Source organism: Macrobrachium rosenbergii, chromosome 13 (assembly GCF_040412425.1).
Source record: "Macrobrachium rosenbergii isolate ZJJX-2024 chromosome 13, ASM4041242v1, whole genome shotgun sequence".
Classification (NCBI taxonomy): domain Eukaryota; kingdom Metazoa; phylum Arthropoda; class Malacostraca; order Decapoda; family Palaemonidae; genus Macrobrachium; species Macrobrachium rosenbergii.
In genome coordinates, this window is record NC_089753.1 from 6,927,078 (window position 1) to 6,947,455 (window position 20,378).

The 20,378-nt window shown below is 34.7% G+C and overlaps 1 protein-coding gene across 1 annotated transcript in view; it reads left to right on the plus strand.

Moving 5' to 3' along the window:
* Positions 1–20,378, plus strand: part of LOC136844876 (ankyrin repeat domain-containing protein 29-like) — a 523,757-nt gene that overhangs the window by 864 nt on the left and 502,515 nt on the right.

Genomic DNA, 20,378 nt, shown 5'->3' on the forward strand with positions numbered 1-20,378 from the left:
TATCGGACCCTATGTGCTTTATAGTCAGTTTTAGTATCCATCAGCGATTCATAATGAGTATATGGGGTCGTGTTTACCCATTAACATTTTTAATAAGTCTACAGGGTTAAACCAGGTAGATCACTGGGATTACTTTTGCACCCACGGAACTCGTCTACGTGTTTTTAGTTAGGCTACCGTAATTGTACTTTTTCCCTATCGATAATTTCAGAATTGAATGTCAGTAATTATGTAGTATATATCTTTTTCGTGATGACGGGTAGTGTAGTAATGTCATTCTTTTTATCTTAAGGTTATGAATGGGATAATTTGACGTACTTTCCACTCACACACACACATACACGCACACATACACACATATATATGTGTGTGCGTGTGTGTCACAATTCACGTGAGCTCATAAATACATTTCATTGTCACGCGCTGGAATGCACGGTTATTGTAGTTCCTGTCATTTTACGCGTAGCCCAATGATGGATTGCTGTGGTCCGTTCGATATGTTTCCCCTTGAGAAATTGTTTAATTTGATAACAACTTTCGCACTGTCCATGGTATGCGTGAACATAAGACTTTATATATATATATATATATATATATATATATATATATATATATATATATATATATATATATATACACACTTTGTATGTGTGTGTGTATCAGTGTTAATTACAATTCTCTCTCTCCCCCTCTCTGTCACTGTAATTTCGTAGTATCACATCACCTTTATTTATTCCCTTCATTACTCTCTGTCGTCTCTATTTGCATTCACATTTAAAGTCGCTGATACATGAATATTCTCTAAGGTTTTCCAAAATTTTATATAGCCATGATATTCTTCGAGACGTCATCATGGCTAGTCTAAGGAAAATATATATACTTACATTTCGTATCTGTTGACTGTTCTCTCTGTAGGAATTTCCGACTTTTTGCAAGTTGACAGCGCCTTACAGTTGCACTTTTGATTAATGGCTTACTTTGAATACCGAGTGGTTGTTCGTGTTAGTTTTATTAATTCATGTAATAAGTGAATCTTCTACAAGCCTATGAACTCGTGGCGCTGATGTAAATTATAGATCTCTCTATTAAGATATGAATAAAAAACTACTATAGTTGTTAATACTGATATATTTAATAGATAGCAAAAACAACTTTCTGCTTATTAATTGACGTTGTTTATACACATGCATTGTATGTCGTGTTACCCCGACTGTTCTAGAAAGAATTATTACTCTGATTTTCAAGGCCACCTGTCTGCTTAGATGACGTAATCGCATAACCACATGTGGAAGTCAACGTCAATGGGGATAACGAGTGACGTCATGATGTGTGGGTCGAGTGGATGGCTGGATGGAGGTTCTCTCTGTCTGTCTGTCTGTCTGTCTGTCTGTCTCTCGTTGACTGTAGTGGGTATTATGGTTGTTTATGTAATTTATATTTTTTTGCGTGAATGAGGAACGAGTTACTAATCTATGTAAACAAGATTATAATATGCTGTCTCTCTCTCTCTCTCTCTCTCTCTCTCTCTCTCTCTCTCTCTCTCTCTCTCTCTCTCTCCAACAAATATTTTCGTACAGGAATGTTCGGGATGTGCAAAGGAACGTGCAAATTAATTTCCAATATTTCTTAAATCATTCACATGTAGCTTAAGAATTTTGCAATTAAAAGCAGTGTTCATTAGAGTAAAAACTCCTGACACTGAAAGACATTTTAATTGATTTATGATTTTATGGTGTTGGTTTTCTGTGATCGGTTCATCTTTAATGTGTTCATTCATCAGTGTACGGTTCCTTTTTCATTCACATGCATGCACGCTCACTCACTCGTATTGTCTATCTACCTATCTTTCTACACACACACACACACACACACACACACACACACAAGAATTAGCGGTGTCCCCTACTGGCAAATAAAAAAAGAAAGTTTCCGTGGCCGCATTCAGCCTTCAAGTGCTGAATCAGGGATGAACTACCTGTGTACAAAACGCGCTTGAAAGCACACACTAACATGCTATCATCTATATGGAATATATGATATTTATTATGTATTAATTATGCTTATCTCCAAACGACAGCTGGTATCACCGACCACCTAGAGGTCTCTATCATGCTACTTTGTTCTTGTTTCTTTTTATAGCTCAAGGGCGGTTGTTGTTTTCAGGTTATCGGCAACTTTTACGCTGATTGCTATCAGAAATTTCTGTAAAAGGGGATTGATGTATATTTTGCAATAAACTTATTTTGTCCTCTAAAAATAAATTCTTTATCGGTTTTACGTAATTGATAAAGAAGGCTTTAAAATATTTTAATCTTCTTTTCTAAACTACCCTCTCTCTCTCTCTCTCTCTCTCTCTCTCTCTCTCTCTCTCTCTCTCTCTCTCTCTCTATATATATATATATATATATATTTAATGAATTTATCGTTTTCCACGCGTGGATTTTGTTTTTCAGAAGCGTGCTTAGAACGTCATTACCCTTTGAAACTTGCAACATTTGACCGAGTGCCTCATGAGTAACACTAATGGCAATAGAGAAAATGTTGAATTTTCCTGAAAATATGCGTTTTGAATAAATTTTTCCTCAAGTTGAACAAAGACAGGAGTCATGCTTACGATGAGTTTTTATTTATATAAAATTTAGCCATGGACAACCTCAAGATTCTTTGGCATTGAAAATATGACGCCACGGGTAGTTATGCAACCCATGTGCCGCGGTCAGATATATCTGGTCGCTGAATGATTCATACGTAATTAAGCAGTGATGAAAGTGCAGTGCCTAGTTTTGTGGCTGTGTCAGCACAGACTAAGATTCCTTTGATGTGACATAACGTTCATCTCTTCCAACCCTCATATATATATATATATATATATATATATATATATATATATATATATATATATATATATATATATATATGTGTGTGTGTGTGTGTGTGTGTGTGTGTGTGTGTGTGTGTGTGTGATCTTCACACAGTTTTTCTTTTTTCGTCCAATTTCCATGAAGTATCTTGGGGTGCGGTTGCTAGCTCTACGCTAATTTTTTAAGCGTTCCTCTCTCTCTCTCTCTCGTTTGCTTAAAATGATAGATTTGATGATAGAAAATTTTCCCATAATAGTCAAACTAGTCACTTACCATAACTGGGCCACTTTAAGTGTAATTCGTGTATCTTGCATTGTTGTTCGTTTTTAACTAAAGTAGTACACAAAAGAAAACTGCCATCAGGACAGGACATTATATTATAGAGGTTTTACTTTGTTTCTAACTGTTGCCTCCGATGCCTCCGATGTTTACTTAATTTGCTTAACTTTCCCCAAATTACGCTCCTTAGCGTCACTGGTGTACGGTCCGAAGTTGTGTAAAATATAGCCTGGATTGAAGTTTGTCAGTTTCTTGCTTTGTTACAGTGATCATCGTTATCACTATTTTGCGCTGTATTCTTAAAATAGGGATCACATACATACATACATACACACACAAATATATATATTGCGCGAGTGTGTGCACGTGTTTTTGTATGTAAGTACGTATATGTACCATAATACTATGACTTAACATGAATGGTATTTACCGATATGAAGTCTTTATCTCAGTACTGTTGGCTATTATCTATAAGTTTTAATCCTATATCCCCTCTGGCCTCCCTCCTAGTGATAATATGTATTTCACTTTTATTACATTACCTGAATCTTTGGAGCCCCTAAAGATTGTGTTAATCGATAACTGATCATTTAGGACCTTTTTTTTGAAACTTGTTCCTTTTAACCTTTGGTTCTTTTTGACCTTTACTTGCTCTGGGAGTTTTGTTGACGTTTAACTTTCATTGACATATCGGTTGTTTGTGTTTGCATTAATGAAAGTTTTTTCTTTTGTCTTTTGTTTGTGACATTGAAGCGGTAGTGTCATTGGCAATCCATTGAGATAAGATTAACGTGTAATTAAAGATTTTTTTTCATTCTTATTGATTCAGAATAATCTATTTTCGTTGGATTATTTTGCATTATTCGGCAGGTTTTATTTGAGCGACCGTTCTCTGTGCTGTTTATTTTTGTCTGACTTTTTCTACTGTTCTTTCAAGCGTCATGCAGTTATGCTTTATTTTGATACGTTTATCGATTTATGTTTATTTCTGTGCATATTATTTTCTTCGTTGATTTGCTTGCTTGATGTTTACTGTATATATTTGTATGATTGCAATTTGTTTCTGTTTGTATCTTCTTTGTATGTTGCTTTCTCTTCTCTGAAAATATCTTTGGTGACCTTTATTTGTATCTTCTTAATACATTAGTTTTCTGGCCTCTGACAATTTTCTTTACAATTTTTATTTGTATCTCCTTTATACATTGGCTTTCTTCTCTCTGATAATGTCCTTAGCAATTTTATGGACTTTCCATCTTGTCCATATTGGTGTGGACACATTATGAATAATAATAATTGGGAGAATTAAATATTTTGACTGAAGATGAACCCAGGGAAGGGTTCGAAAGCTTTTATAAAATTCTTCTTGAGCCTTTAACACTTATTATTGTGGACCCTTTAGAACAAATAATAATAATAATAATAATAATAATAATAATAATAATAATAAGTTATTGTGAGATGTCTTATCAATAAAAACAGCACGCTCTTCCACAACATTAGAAAAATTTCTTGGACTAATCCCATGCTGTGCTTCGGCAGAGACTGTGTACATGGAGAACGGGTTATTTTTCCTGTTAATGTGTTTGTTCAACAAACACCAGTTGTTTGTCCAGATGCTTTGCGTGTAAACAAACTTAAGGTACGTTTATTAGAATGATGATGGTGATTATGGTCCGCGTTAGAATTTTATAACTTAATGTAGCTCTTGCATGATTACATACCTGTCTTAAACTGTAGGCATTACTTAAGGTTCTGTGCAGCATCCCTTCGCTCCCTAGTGGCAACCTCTTTCATTCCTTTGACTGTACCTCCGTTCATATTCTCTCTCTTCCATCTGACTTTCCACCCTCTCTAAAAATTTTTTCTTAGTGCAACTGCGAGGTTCTCTTCCTGTTACGCCTTTCAAACCTTCAAACCTTTCGGCGCTGAATGACCTCATAGGTACTGTATATATTCCTCCCTTCCATGCCTGTCTTAAGGACAACCGTCGAACTCCAAGACTTGATACTGGATAGGCCGCCAGGAATAGGTTTAGAGCGTGAGAAAGGTACCTCGCTTCTTATGTGTTTGAAGGGATTGTGTTTCACCTTTCTTTTGTTATTAACTCATGTTTCATTTAAAGTATTTGTCTTTGATTTTGATATTTTCCAAATGCTTAAACTTTCATATTGTTTGAAATGCTGTTTTCGGTAATAGTCGCCTGTATGTTTGCTGGGATTTCTGTGTTGTTCTTTCTTCTACTATCACCCCGATTTAATTTTAGTTATCCCTTTCTTTGTTTTCTAAATGAAGAACATGTTTGTACCTTATTCCGCCTTCTCATTCTCTATCTTTTATGGTGCTTAACCTCAGGTTTCATAAACAACGCCTTGCGCTTCAGATGTAAACATGAACTGAGGTAGGTATATCGTTGTTTTTGTGCACTCTAGTCCGAAGTCTATGAAGTCTCTGATTTTAGTTTTAGAGAGAAACCAGTGTTTAATGACGCAATTCTTTTATTATTTTACGAATAAATAAACAATTTTCACCTTGCCAGCGGGGGTCTCTAGATCTATAGAGGGCGAATGAAATGAACTAGGCCTGTTTCCCTGAAAAATACATTGTGCCTGTCGGCATGGGCTGTAAATTATGTACCTGGTAATTATTCGACTGTAATAGATCTTATTTTATATATATATATATATATATAAATATATATATATATATACACATATATATACATATATATGTATATATGCATATAGATAGATAGATAGATAGATAGACAGATAGAAAGATAGATAGATATATCAGCTTGCTTTTGATATAATATCGACAGACCAAACTCACAATTACAGTTAGATAAGAACACTCTTGAAGTAAGTATAGGATATGTATAAAAAAATTCTGGAAGTAGGCAGAACTCATTTGCCTCTCGAATGCAATGCTTTTTCTTGAGTGGGTATCAGGGCAGTGTAGCATAACAAAAAGACTGAAGTTTCCGAGAGAAGACGCGATCCCAGATACATCAAACTGTCAGTGACTCATTGCCATACGAGTAATACGGGAAAAAATTAATTTGTCATTATATTGAGATGACATTGAATAGTACATTTACTTCATTTTCAAAGTTGCTACCTATTCAAATGTTTTCTTTTAATAGAATAATTATGAATATCATCTGATATGGTACTGGGCGCATTCATCTTTTGTAAAGCTGAGCGTAACCCCCTTTCGAATGTCTATGGCACAATAGAATGAACCAGTCATAATCATACTAAATCTCTCTCTCTCTTCCACCCGTGGAAATGATGCTCTGATGTTTTCCAGTACTGTAAGCAGCTTCGGTATTTAAAGCATTGCAGCTTAAGTGATATATTCTCCAGTTTTAAAAAAATTCTACATCATTAATTTCGCAATGTTTGGGGGAGTCATTTATTTGTATCCCAAGGTATTTGTTTTTAAATTTTTACCAAATTTTATCTACTAAGTGAGGATTTTAGGTTTAATTTCTTTTGTATTACATTTTATTCGAAGGATTTCAGATGTAGGCCGATATGGAGTACTGTTCAAACATAATATTTGCAGCGTGGAAAGTGTAGATAATAGGGAAATGTATTCAAAGCCCTGTTTTAATACTCGGGAAAATTTTGCAGATACCTGCAGTTGTCATTAATCTCTCTCTCTCTCTCTCTCTCTCTCTCTCTCTCTCTCTCTCTCTCTCTCTCTCTCTCTCTCTCTCTCATATCCATGTTGCAGCTTGTAAGAAATCTTTACAATTTATCGATGATTAAGGATTCCAGGAAGCACTGAGGCATTGCCTTCATTTGCGTGCAGACACGATGTTGCCCCGTACAAGTGCATGCCCAGTTCCACGTACTGTGTGCTGTAGTCTAAGTAAATTCTTGTGAAATGGTTCGGGTTAGTTGCTGTATTGGATTAGTTTTAGATTATCGATTTATTTTCGTTAATTAGGTAATGAAAATTATGATTGGGTGATTTTGTTTCGCTTTGTAGAGATATTCAGACAGCAATTTGTGACTGTTTGTTTCAGGTACTTTGGTTGGCTATAACTCTCAACACTTCTCGTACTTATTTTATTTATGAGTAAAAAATTCGAGAAGTTAAGAGTATTTTATACATTATACATATGCAATATATATATATGTATATAACTCAATAATTCTCGTAATTATTCTATTTATGAATAAAAAATTCGAGGAGTTACGAGTATTTTATACATTATACATATGCAATATACATATACATATATTATATATATATATATATATATATATATATATATATATATATATATATATATATATATATATAACTCAATACTTCTCATACTTATTTTATTTATGAATAAAAAATTCGAGGAGTTAAGAGTATTTTATACATTATACATATGCAATATATGTATATATATATATATATATATATATATATATATATATATATATATATACATATATATATATATACACACACACACACACTTACATACATACATACATACAGACAAACAACACACACACATATATATATATATATATATATATATATATATATATATATATATATATATATATATATATATATATATATATATATATATATATATATATATATATATATATATATATATATATATATATATATATATATATATATTAGTCCAAACAGCTGTCCACTATATGAGATGTATAAAAAGTTCTCAGTGTGAAATCGAAAGCAAAATGCAAAACCAAAATGAAGCAGACACAAAAATAAACAGAAATGTATTGGTAAGTTTAAACTAGTGCCTACAAAGCGATAGAAAAAAATAATGTCCGGAAGTGAGGGCAAGAAATATAGTCACCAAATGATACATGATACTGAATAAAGGAAGGGGAAGAAGGTGATGGAAGCAGAATAGGATTATCAATCAAACCGATAACTACAATCGCAAGACGGAAATAAAACAGGGAAAGTGATGAAATGCAACCAAATGAACAATAACTACTGATGAATGCTTGCAATGAATAAATGTAAGAAGGGAATTAAAAGAGAAAACGAGAAATCGATAAATGAAGCGTCCCCGTGTCTATCCCAGCTGGTTTCTCTTACAAGAAGACAAAGAAGAAGAAGAGGAAACCAGTGACCCCCCAAACAACTGCTGACCACAGTCGCCCCTCTTTTGGCTTCTTCTTGCCTCTCTCTCTCTCTCTCTCTCTCTCTCTCTCTCTCTCTCTCTCTCTCTCTCTCTCTCTCTCTCTCTGACTTCGGGCCGGGCTATTGATTTACCCTAAGCTTGAAGACGCGTGCTTTACTTTTTAAGATCATTGCTTATGCAAATGAAGTGGGTAATTTTTATTCCATTTTTCTTACTCTTCCTATGAGATCGCTCTACATTTTTCCTCAATGTTTATTTCCTTCTTCCTCTTTACGTATTCGCTGCTGCTTATTAGTTAACGTTTTTCTGTCAGTCATCAGCCTTTTCATATTTTTGTAGGTTTGTGTGTTGAACGTCCGTATTCATGTCTGTTTGTGACGTCGTTTGTGTAATTGAGTATTCAGATAATTGCTTTTTTTTCGTGTTTTCATTTTTACTTGAAAGAACCATTTTGAAGAACCAAGGAGCCGATACAAAGTGAAAAGGTGCATTGGGCGCTGTGCACCATATTAATAACCCCGCCTATTAAGATGATTCACGCACACGGGGTCATTGGTCGCTTAACGGGGAAGGCGGAGCACCTGTACCCTGTTACGTTAAATCCCCTTTTGCATATCTTACCCTGTGTAGTTAATGAAGTAAGCGGTAGCTAGTAGACTGTGGTTAGTCGTAGCGAGGGTGAAGAAGGGCATAGGGGCAGCAGCTTCATTTCAAAATATTTGATGAAAACCGGAAGGACAGCAGCTTTCTGGAGTCATTTGCCCCTCTGACGGGGAAAAGGAGGTGCAGGTGTTTGTGTATGATGTCCTTTCTATTTGTTTATCAGTGTATTTTGAATGAAAAACTGCTATTAAAATGCATAAAATGTGTCTAAAATGTAAGTAGAATAAGATCGGTTCTGCGTTGTAATAGCATTTTAAACACATTAATATAACTGAGAAACTTTCCTAAACAAACCAAACCCCGCCATATATAAAAATTGTAATGTCTTTAAGATAAATCAGATCACAGCATATACGAAGTTTTTGAATGCTCTTAAAATACGCGTACTAAACCCCAGCATAAATAACTTTTTATGTTGTAAAACAAACTACACCCCAGCGAACCAAATACTGGTGTATATAAAGTTTTAATGTACTTAACATAAGCATACCAAATCCCAGTTTTCTCAGTTTTTGTAGTTGTTTAAAACAGCCAGAGCAAAATTCCTGCACAGATTTTTATATGTTCTTGAAATAAGCAAACTGATTACACACATTTAAATTTCTTTTTTATTCCGAATGAAATAAGCTCAGAAATCTTAAGCCTGTAGGAAGTTTTTGTTGTTTTTCATATTGATTTCTTTACAAAATCGGTATGTGCGTACAACATTATTGACGCTACCTTTTAGGTGTACAGATTACATTAGTCTGCACGAGGGGAGAGCTAACTGACGAGAGAGAGAGAGAGAGAGAGAGAGAGAGAGAGAGAGAGAGAGAGAGAGAGGAACGGGGAGGGGTGTTCGGTTAAATCGGATGGAGTGTAGCGTTTTAGGCCTAAACTTTTTTTTTTTTTTGTTCTGAGCCTGTCGAGGGGAATATGCGAGATACGATAGGTTCAGCACGTTTAGAGCTTCGCTTTTCCGTTGTAGGATGAGGGCAGGGCTTGTTATGATTGCTGTAATATGTATAAATGTTCTTGTGACACAAGACTAAAATGGCAACACCTTTCTAAGCAAGCCTACAGAGTAAAATGTCCTTATGTGAGGACATTGATGATGAGAAGACCTAAAGAAAATGGAAAACTATACGCATTTTTATTATTACTTTTATTGTTATTGTCCTTATGTTCACAGGAACACGTGCAACTAGCCAAATGAACCATTAACTTTCATCCGCAGAATGGAATTACCATTCTGTGAAAATGAGAAAAACAAATCAAAGAGAAGCCTTGTATGGAAGATGATAACAGATATAGATAAATAGAGAATAGATTGTTTAAACTGAAACTTGTAAAACTGCACACGCAACATTAAGGAAAAGGTATATGGCGCCCTGAAAGTGTAGCATTTTAAGGCTGGTCTTCAACTTATGAACTCAACATCGTATAAGGTTTGTCAGGAATGTTCCACAGTTTAACGGGCTGCCCCACGGAGAAAAAGCCAGTGCTGGCATAAAACCAGCTCAAGCTCCATCAAGATGTCGTGCGGTTGAACGATAATACGGTATGTAAATGATAATTAGGCGTTATGGTAACAGGTAACGTTAATTCATTTGGAATATTTTGGTGAATCTAATAACTACCTACAAAGTTTTTTTGCAGTATTAAAGAGATCAAAATTAGTTGCTTTGATTAAGGTAGTGTTAGTCTAAATATTTAAACATTATGACTTAATGACCTACACTTGTATTTTGGGGCATAGTATTCTGGGAGCAAGTTTTCGATACTTGAGAGTAATCATAAGTTGAACAAGTCATTGAGAGAAAAATATATCAATTATTGTAAACCCAAAATTAAACCTTGATTAGATTACTGTATCACTATCTGCGTTTATGAGTGTGTACTTGAGTTCGTATTTGAACTTGAGTGCCAACGCGCACGCGCGCGTTAGTGTATGTGTGTTTGTGGGTAATTGTGCTTAGTTTTGGAAGAGAGATCGCGTGGCGTAATACTTAATTATTACTCTTAAACTGAAATGCCGTTGTGTATTTGTATAACTGTGTGTGTGTGTTTATAAGTGCTTACAATTTCGTTTCTATTCTTATGTAGGCTACTGGTTTGTGTGTGTGTGTGTGTGTGAGAGAGAGAGAGAGAGAACTCATGGAAGTGTTCTGTCTGCGAGTGTATATGTGCTTGTACATTGTGCGTATTTATACATTCTTGCATTTGTGCATATGTATATCTGTGTATGAGAGAGCTAGTTAGCCCTGAGGATTTTATAATACGATGTCTCAGGAAATAAATAACGACTGAACCATTTATAGCAACTGTTAGCACTGGCTTCGGTTACCGTAGCAGCTGCTACTTCCGAGAGCAGTTGCTGCCATTAATCAGTTGATGAAATGTTGCACAAGCACAGTGGAGTTGAGGAAGGGATTCTGCTCAGTTTCTGTTTGTGCAAATACTTGTTTTTGTTTGTTGTTCTGTCTGGTTTTTACGTGCATTTTATCATATTTATTATCTGTTGAGATTGTGTTTTGCAAAAGTAAATACCTTTCTGGTTTTTTACGAGAACGCATGAATAATAATAATAATAATAATAATAATAATAATAATAATAATAATAATAATAATAATAATAATAATAATAATAATAATTGCAGCTAAGGGTTGTCTTTTCTCCGAGTATTAATTTTTTTTTTTGTAATTATAAACCTACTTTATGTAACATCAATGTACGTTTTTTAGATGTATAAAACTGAATTTGCTTAACATATATTCATAAGTATTTGACATGTTAAAATAAACTGAGTTTTATTTTTTTTTACAAAATATAATAAATGTTTTTTGGTAAAGCTGGTGTTATGAAAAACATTTTTAGCATAAAACTGTTGATATCCGATAAAAGTTTATGCGTTGTTGATTGTTTTTTCCTGTAGAGGCAGTATCACGTTATATTCTGTTTTAGTGTGATAAAAAAACTTATGATACAGATCATCCCGTCTTGTACGTTTGCGAGAATATTGTTAATGACGAGAAACATAGTGTTATTAAGATTTGATAAGGCTTTTCCTTCACAAAAATTTTACCATTAAATTCTTTGTGAAGGAGTTAGAAGTGTTTTCTTAACTTTTTACGTCTGTGATTATGTTCTAATGTAATATTCATGGATATAATATATAATTATATATGTATATATATAGCCTATATATATACTTATATATATGTATATATATAATATATATATATATATATATATATATATATATATATATATATATATATATATATAGCCTATATATACTTATATATATATGTATATATATATATATATATATATATATATATATATATATATATATATATATATATATATATGTGTGTGTGTGTGTGTGTGTGTATGTACACATATATACTATATTTATGTGTGTGAACGTCTGTGCGTGAGGTAGTTTTCGAATTCTCTCTCTCTCTCTCTCTCTCTCTCTCTCTCTCTCTCTCTCTCTCTCTCTCTATGTTTTGATAGTTTTGATAGCTGCTCATTTCCTTATTATAGCAATAAGAGCACTCACTTAATTCCCCTAATCACTTATCTTGAGCACCTGTCTTCGTCTTTTAAATCATCTGCTTGAGGCGGCATTTTCAGGAAAGGGATTACGTTATCATGATTGTCAAGAGGTCTCACGTGATGTTCATTTCCAAAGAAAAGTCTCACTTGATATTCAAGAAATGCTATTCATGTCATAATTTCTCGGACATGCAAGTCATGCAACACACTTCTTCAAAACGAAATTAAAGCACGAATTTCCTAAAAAACCAATTGCAAGGAAAACCCTCTTGAAAATGTATTTTAGTTAAGAATATGACTATTTTAAATTTCGACAAACTTTGATTTAAATTGAGTTTCAGGTAGCATTTTTCTTGAAAGTAAAGGTCGGGTAACACTACTGGAAATTGATAAATTAATTTCAAATCACACCATTTTTTCAGAAGAATATTAAGAGTTAATTTTAATTAATTTAAAGGAGCAGAATATGTGATGTTCATTTAAATAAAATTTTACTTGTCCTCTTTTTCAAGAATGGTTTCATATGGCATAAAGTATTTTATTGATTTTCGAGAAAATCTTTATTTCCAGCAAAGCGTTACCCGTTCTTCACTTTCAAAAAATCTTACCTGAAATTAATTTAAAAAAACTGTTTTTGAAAGGAAAATTCCTAACTGAAATACTCGTACGTGAATAGCATTTCTTACTTATATGAGAAATGATCTGCGGCGCTTTCATGACATTTGTGCTGCTTGAGAATAAGGAGACGAGTACGTTTAGCTTTATGTGAAAGTTCACATTCGTTCATTAATATTTATTTGTTCTGATCATGTTTGCTTTAGTGCCGATTGATCTGAAATGTTTTTGACGGTTGTAACTTGTTTTTACCGTTATTCGTGCTTTATGCTTCGTAAAGCATTTATAAATGCCTTTTCCTTCTTGCTTTATTACGCGGGCTGCTATCGATGCCCTGTATGTATATACATACACACACACACACATACATATATATATATATATATATATATATATATATATATATATATATATATATATATATGTGTGTGTGTGTGTGTGTGTGTGTATTATATTATACATACACACAAACACACACACACACACACACACACACACACATATATATATATATATATATATATATATATATATATATATATATATATATATGTGTGTGTGTGTGTGTGTGTATTATATACACACACAAACACACACACACACACACACACACACATATATATATATATATATATATATATATATATATATATATATATATATATATATATATAAGTACAACATGGGGTTAGTACGTGCGTGAGTGTCAATGCTAACTCCAAGGTACCCGGGTTCTATTATAACCCACAGCCGCTTATGCCAGTCCTCTGATGTTTCATGCAAGTTTCATAACGCTTGGTATTGTCTCAACCTTTGACCAGGCTTTGGGATACTCATGGCAATGTCTTTCTCTCTCTGTCTCTCTGTTTGGTCCTCGTGCTGCAATTGGTAGCTCTCTGAGCTCGCAGTTGAAAAACCTGCATCCGGTCACTGAACCTTATGAAGAAAGGAACGGTGTGATCGAGTTACCTTTCATATGCCTCTTTTGACGCAAGCCTCCAGTTATGTACCTGGTTGTTGGTGGTGTGTTGCTATATAGTCGCAGCTTATCGAGAGAGAGATTATAGTGCTCCCTCGAAATATATATCTGCGCACCATCATTGGAAACGTATTGCCTCCCCCGCCTCTCTCCTCTCTCTCTCTCTCTCTCTCTCTCTCTCTCTCTCTCTCTCTCTCTCTCTCTCTCTCTCATATGTTAATTAAAGGTAACGAATGATCGCCAAGCGTGGTGGAAACTCAGTCGGTTCTTTCTTCTCCATCATCGTACGTAGGTATAATGGCCGGCGATTTTTCTGTTTGTCTTGTGAATAGATGATCAGGGAAACCGGTTGCACGTTCGCACTTTTCGACGTTTCGCTTTTGACAACATTTCCTCTTTTTTTCTCTGAGACCTTTTTTTCACCATTGCCTCACGCTGTTTACTTCTGGCTAGGAGTTAGGTAATGAGAGATATTTTAGTTTGTTAGTACTCTCTCTCTTTCTCTGTCTCTTTCTGTATATATATATATATATATATATATATATATATATATATATATATATATATATATATATATATATATATATATATATATATATATATATATATATACGTGCTTATACACAGGAAGCTTAGTTTTTCGCACCCCTCTCTCTCTCTCTCTCTCTCTCTCTCTCTCTCTCTCTCTCTCTCTCTCTCTCTCTCTCTCTCTCTCTCTCTGCTGAAAGAGCTTAATGAAGGTCCACTTGCCTTTTAGCCGATAACCAACAATAGACTCAAAGCAGAAGCAGAGTTCCCATTTTATCTGGCTAATTTCCTTCCTCAATAGTGAAGCTTCCAGCGTGATTTCATTAACCGGATTATTGCGGTTATGGATAGAATCCCGAGAGGAACTTGGTTGTTATGGCATGGTCCAGGTCCTGGTTCTTTTATTCTTCACCCTTCATGCGTACTGCAGAATGAATAATGCATTTCAATACTTCAGTATTATTATTATTATTATTATTATTATTATTATTATTATTATTATTATTATAATCTGATTTTGTGGATATTAGGCTATTAGTCTCGTCGCAATAACATTGCCTAGAAAAAGCTTTATGAATTCTCGAGAGAAAATTGTTATTACTGTTATTATGTTTGTGTCAACTGGGGAACGACGTGGCTCAGTGGTAACGCGCCGGGCTGGCATTCCTTTAAGTCCGCGGGTTCGAATTCCGTCTGAGGTCGCCCAGTGCATTTAACTGTAGGAAGGGAGCTTTAGCCAAAGACGTAGGAAGAAGGAGCCGGCCCCTCCACTGATTTTTTTTAAGACAGCGGAAAGAGTTTAATAATTGAAATTACACTTAAAATAACAATGGTTAGTGGATTTACTACATAAATTTATTGCAGCGAAAGCTGGTCATTGCGTTGTGCCAAGTCTTCAGTCACGAAACCTTAATTCTGTAGTATGATAAGCTATTCTTCTATCAGATGAAATATTTCTTTAACACATACACACACACACACATACACACACAAACACACACACACATATATATATATATATATATATATATATATATATATATATCTATATATATATATATATATATATATATATATATATATATATATATATATATATATATATATATATATAAATATATATTTTATATAAATAATATATATATCAAATATTTTCAAACCAATATATATATATATATATATATATATATATATATATATATATATATACATATATATATACACATATGTATATGTATATAAATATTCTCATTCAATTGTTACCTTATTGTGGGTGCCCCCAAACTTGGTTATTGTTTCTGCTATTACGCATCCCATGGGATGAGGTTGCAAGGCTAGCCCGTATCTTTTTTTTATCACCCTGCTTGTGACCCACTAGGGTCATCTAACTCTCAGGCACCTAGTTTGCTTGTTAGGTGAACAGAGGCACAAGGGAATGGACTGCAACTCGCATAAAGCGTCTCGGCCCCGGCGAGTCGAACTAGTGCAGGTGAAACGTAAACACCTTTGTTTGCAGGAGACCTTTCGTGAAAGGCTGTCAATGCAAGCATAACTGATTCCGAGAACGCGAAATGGGACGCCTGCCTGATAAGATTATGTTATAAATCCAGGTAACACTTCGTTTGGTCACGTTGCCATGTTACGCAAGGTTCAGTTAGCCCTAGACATAGTTAGGTAGGTTTAGGGACATCTCTGTGGGTTAGCCGTTTTCGGTTTTTTCATGACAAAATTTTTATGGCAGCATGGCTTCAAACAAACCAATAAAAGAAAAAAAAAGCTCATCAGTACATTGTACTCTACACACACACACACACACACACACACACTATATATATATATATATATATATATATATATATATATATATATATATATATATATGTGTGTGTGTGTGTGTGTGTGTGTGTGTGTATGTATGTATGTATGTATGTATGTATGTATATATTATCCTCTAGAAACTCTTCTCCCCGAATAGGTGGACCTAGATCCAAAGAATCAGCAGTTGCTGCTCTCTCTCTCTCTCTCTCTCTCTCTCTCTCTCTCTCTCTCTCTCTCTCTCTCTCTCTCTCTGTATTATTTGTGTGTTTTTTAAAATTTTGATTAATAGGGGTACAATGTATTGTGTCTATTGCGCAAATATCTTTTGGGCACTATAGGAATTTCATCGCATTTTGGAACGACGTAATCCATAATTTCTACTTATGCAGCATTTAAAGAGGCTGTCCGTGGCTGAGATCAGACGTAGCAGATTACGGAAAGATCACGACTAAAACGTGTTCAGAACAAGAGTAATCACTTAATCTATATCCTGCAGAGGAGATGTCATGGCCTCTTTCGTTAATGGAGGATCCTTCGTATAACCTAAGTAGCAGGTATTATTGACAGTAGTGAGTCTCATTTGACAACAAAATCGCCGGTGCTGAGTGGAGCAGATCTTGCTCACGTCCTTTGCCTGCCCTCTCACTGTAGGTTGTTCTTTTCATTTAACATATTATATCTCACTTGTGTCAAGCATTTATTACATTGTGTGTACTTTATAAGTAACATAGGAGGAATTCCCATATCTTTATTTTTATGCATTTATTTAACCAGGTTTTATTTGACATCTTCAGATGCTTCGCTGAGGAGGAGATTAAAATGTACTCATTGGGAATGTACTGGACTTTGACTTATTTTGACCTATTGTGGGGAAACGATGTAGAGAGAATAATTAGTTGAATATGGGGGACTTTAATATGTTTGTCATTTGGTGAACTTTAGTATTGTATTTTATTTCATCTCTTGTTTCTCGCAATCCAGTTAGCCTATGTTAGATTATTGTCAAATAAATTATTTTGAGTAAGCTTGTTTCGCTGTAGACCTGAGAGAGAGAGAGAGAGAGAGAGAGAGAGAGAGAGAGAGAGAGAGAGAGAGAGAGAGAAAATGCGTGTGTGTATGTACGAATGTACGTTACCAGTAGCCTTTTTGGTGCGGTCACTATCAAGCTACCAGTAGATGGGACTTCTCGACTTTGTAGAAAAAATGTAGGCAATGAAATTTCCTCTCGACTGTGTAACATATATGCAAAACAAATACGCATGTTAGAAGTTTGTTTGTACAAGTTTTTTCACGGTAGTACATATCTCACAGGTAACAGGTACAAGTCCCTCCCGAGAGACTATTAAATATTTCTTCAGTAAAAGACGACTACGTGTGGTGCCCGTGACCTGAAAAGGGTTTGGATGATTATTTTACCTTTTGAACGTCTCTCTCTCTCTCTCTCTCTCTCTCTCTCTCTCTCTCTCTCTCTCTCTCTCTCTCTCTCTCTCTCTGCCGATTTGATTACGGCAGTAAAGTTTGCCACGTTCGGTGGGTTGTAATGGTTTCCCATTTAAAATTTTTATTATTTTGTTTTTATATATATATATATATATATATATATATATATATATATATATATATATATATATATATATATATATATATATATATATATAGAGATAGAGAGAGAGAGAGAGAGAGAGAGAGAGAGAGAGAGAGAGAGACAGAGAGAGAGCTAGCACTGTGGCACGCTCGGCCATTCAGAGAGAGAGAGAGAGAGAGAGAGAGAGAGAGAGAGAGAGAGAGAGAGAGATTCTAGGGGATTTGTATTTTTTGAGTTGATATCTTATATGAATTCCTTCGTCATCTCTGCGCTGACCTACTACAGTCGACTTACTGCAGGTGCATAATTCGCCGTTTACTTAGCAGTGGTGTATTGGTATAAACAATATGTGCCCATATCGCTCTGTGCCAGCAGGGGATTCGAAAGCGGGATCTCTTGCACGAGAGGTGAAGACTCCCGTTATTATTAATATATATAATATATATCAGCCGTCTGCCAAAACTCGCGTCCTCCATTCAGGCCTTGCTCTGTTTTCCGTCTTTCTTTTTTGCTCTTTTTTGCGGAAATTGAAAAGAAAATTGCTTGCGGTGATCAAAGAGGCAGGCAGACCTGACAGTTGCCCTTGGGGAAGATAGCCAGGGATCCGTGGGAGGCAAGGGGAAGGGAAGGGGAAGGGGAAGGGGAAGGGGACACTCCTTGCTGGGGAGGTGGAGTCTTGTGGGGGAGGGAGAGAGGGAGAGAGGGAGAGAGGGAGGGGAGGCAGTATTGGAAGTCATCTGTCTTAATCAGCGTTATCCGTAGCCGTCACATGAGTGTCAGGGTCAGAAACTGAATTCATGATCTTATTCGGGGGTCGTAATTCACTCAACTGAAGGTTCAAGACGGCAGGTTAAATTCACCATGTAGCCTTTACGGACATACCTGCATTGTAGGAAGAAGGAGGTTGTGGTTAGCATACGCATACATACACACTCACACACACATATATATATACACATATATATTATATATAAATGTGCGTACACACACGTTTATATATATATATATATATATATATATATATATATATATATATATATATATATATATATATATATATATATATATATATATATATATATAAATGTGCGTATACACACACGTTTTTATTCTTACAAATTCACAAGCAAATCAGCCTTATTTACACAGCCTATTAAAGGCAGCGCCATTAACACAACACAATAATAATGTGCGTCACGCCGTATTTCCACATTTGCATTCCATTAGTGCCAGACCGCATTTTATGATTCTCGAAATTATGCGAAACAAGTGAGCAGCGAATGTTCCGAATTTCACTCCCACCCACCGACAGGGGAATTAAAGAAACCAGTTTGTTAAAATTGGAGAAAAATGAATCATTCGTGGGAGTGACTCTGTTTTTTTCTTTCTTTCTTACCGCTGTGATGATGTTCATGGTGAATGTGTAGAAAGGTATTGTTATTACTACTAGAAACAAGCCAAAGGGTCCTGTACTTATATGGGTTCATTGCTATTATTATTATTATTATATTATGGTATATGCAATAATGGATTGCAGATATTTATTCATTGTTTCCTTCTTTTGATTTTGTTTTTGTTCATACCAAAGACTATTGTATGAAGAATCCATAAAACTGAAAAGGCGTGTTGACGGGTTCTGGTTGCGACACTAGCGAATATATTCGTACACTTTCATTTAGCCTTGATACATGATCATATCATAGCTGTGTATTTTATCATTTAGACGTTAAACCAGTAGGGTGGGTGGCATTGCAGTAACAGCAGCCACGTTTATTTATTAGATGATTCAAGGATGAATCCCTTGTGCAGAAAAGAAACAGCATCACCCAGGGAGTCGGCAACCCCTCCTCACAATGCGCTACTCACCTTTATCTTCAGACACTCTTACACTTCTTGAATAAAAGACTGCTGTTCTCACACCTTTTTCACAGCATTCCGGCATATATATATATATATATATATATATATATATATATATATATATATATATATATATATATATATATATATATATATATATATGTGTGTGTGTGTGTGTGTGTGTGTGTATACATGCATATATACAGTATATATAGATATGTCTTAAAATATTATGACGTCAGTTATTCTTTATTCATATTGAGCAAGAGATTACATTATTCCGCAGTAAATCAGTAATTAATAATGAAAAACAATAGTGGGGTTAGAATTCCAGAAAATACATAATTTTTTATCTCTCCCCCTTTCTGAATTTTTTTCCACCTTCACACTAATCACTGTGAGCATGAATTAGAACTTCACAATTCCCGTGTTTCGTATGCAGAACTTTGTTCTCTCTCTCTCTCTCTCTCTCTCTCTCTCTCTCTCTCTCTCTCTCTCTCTCTTGTTGT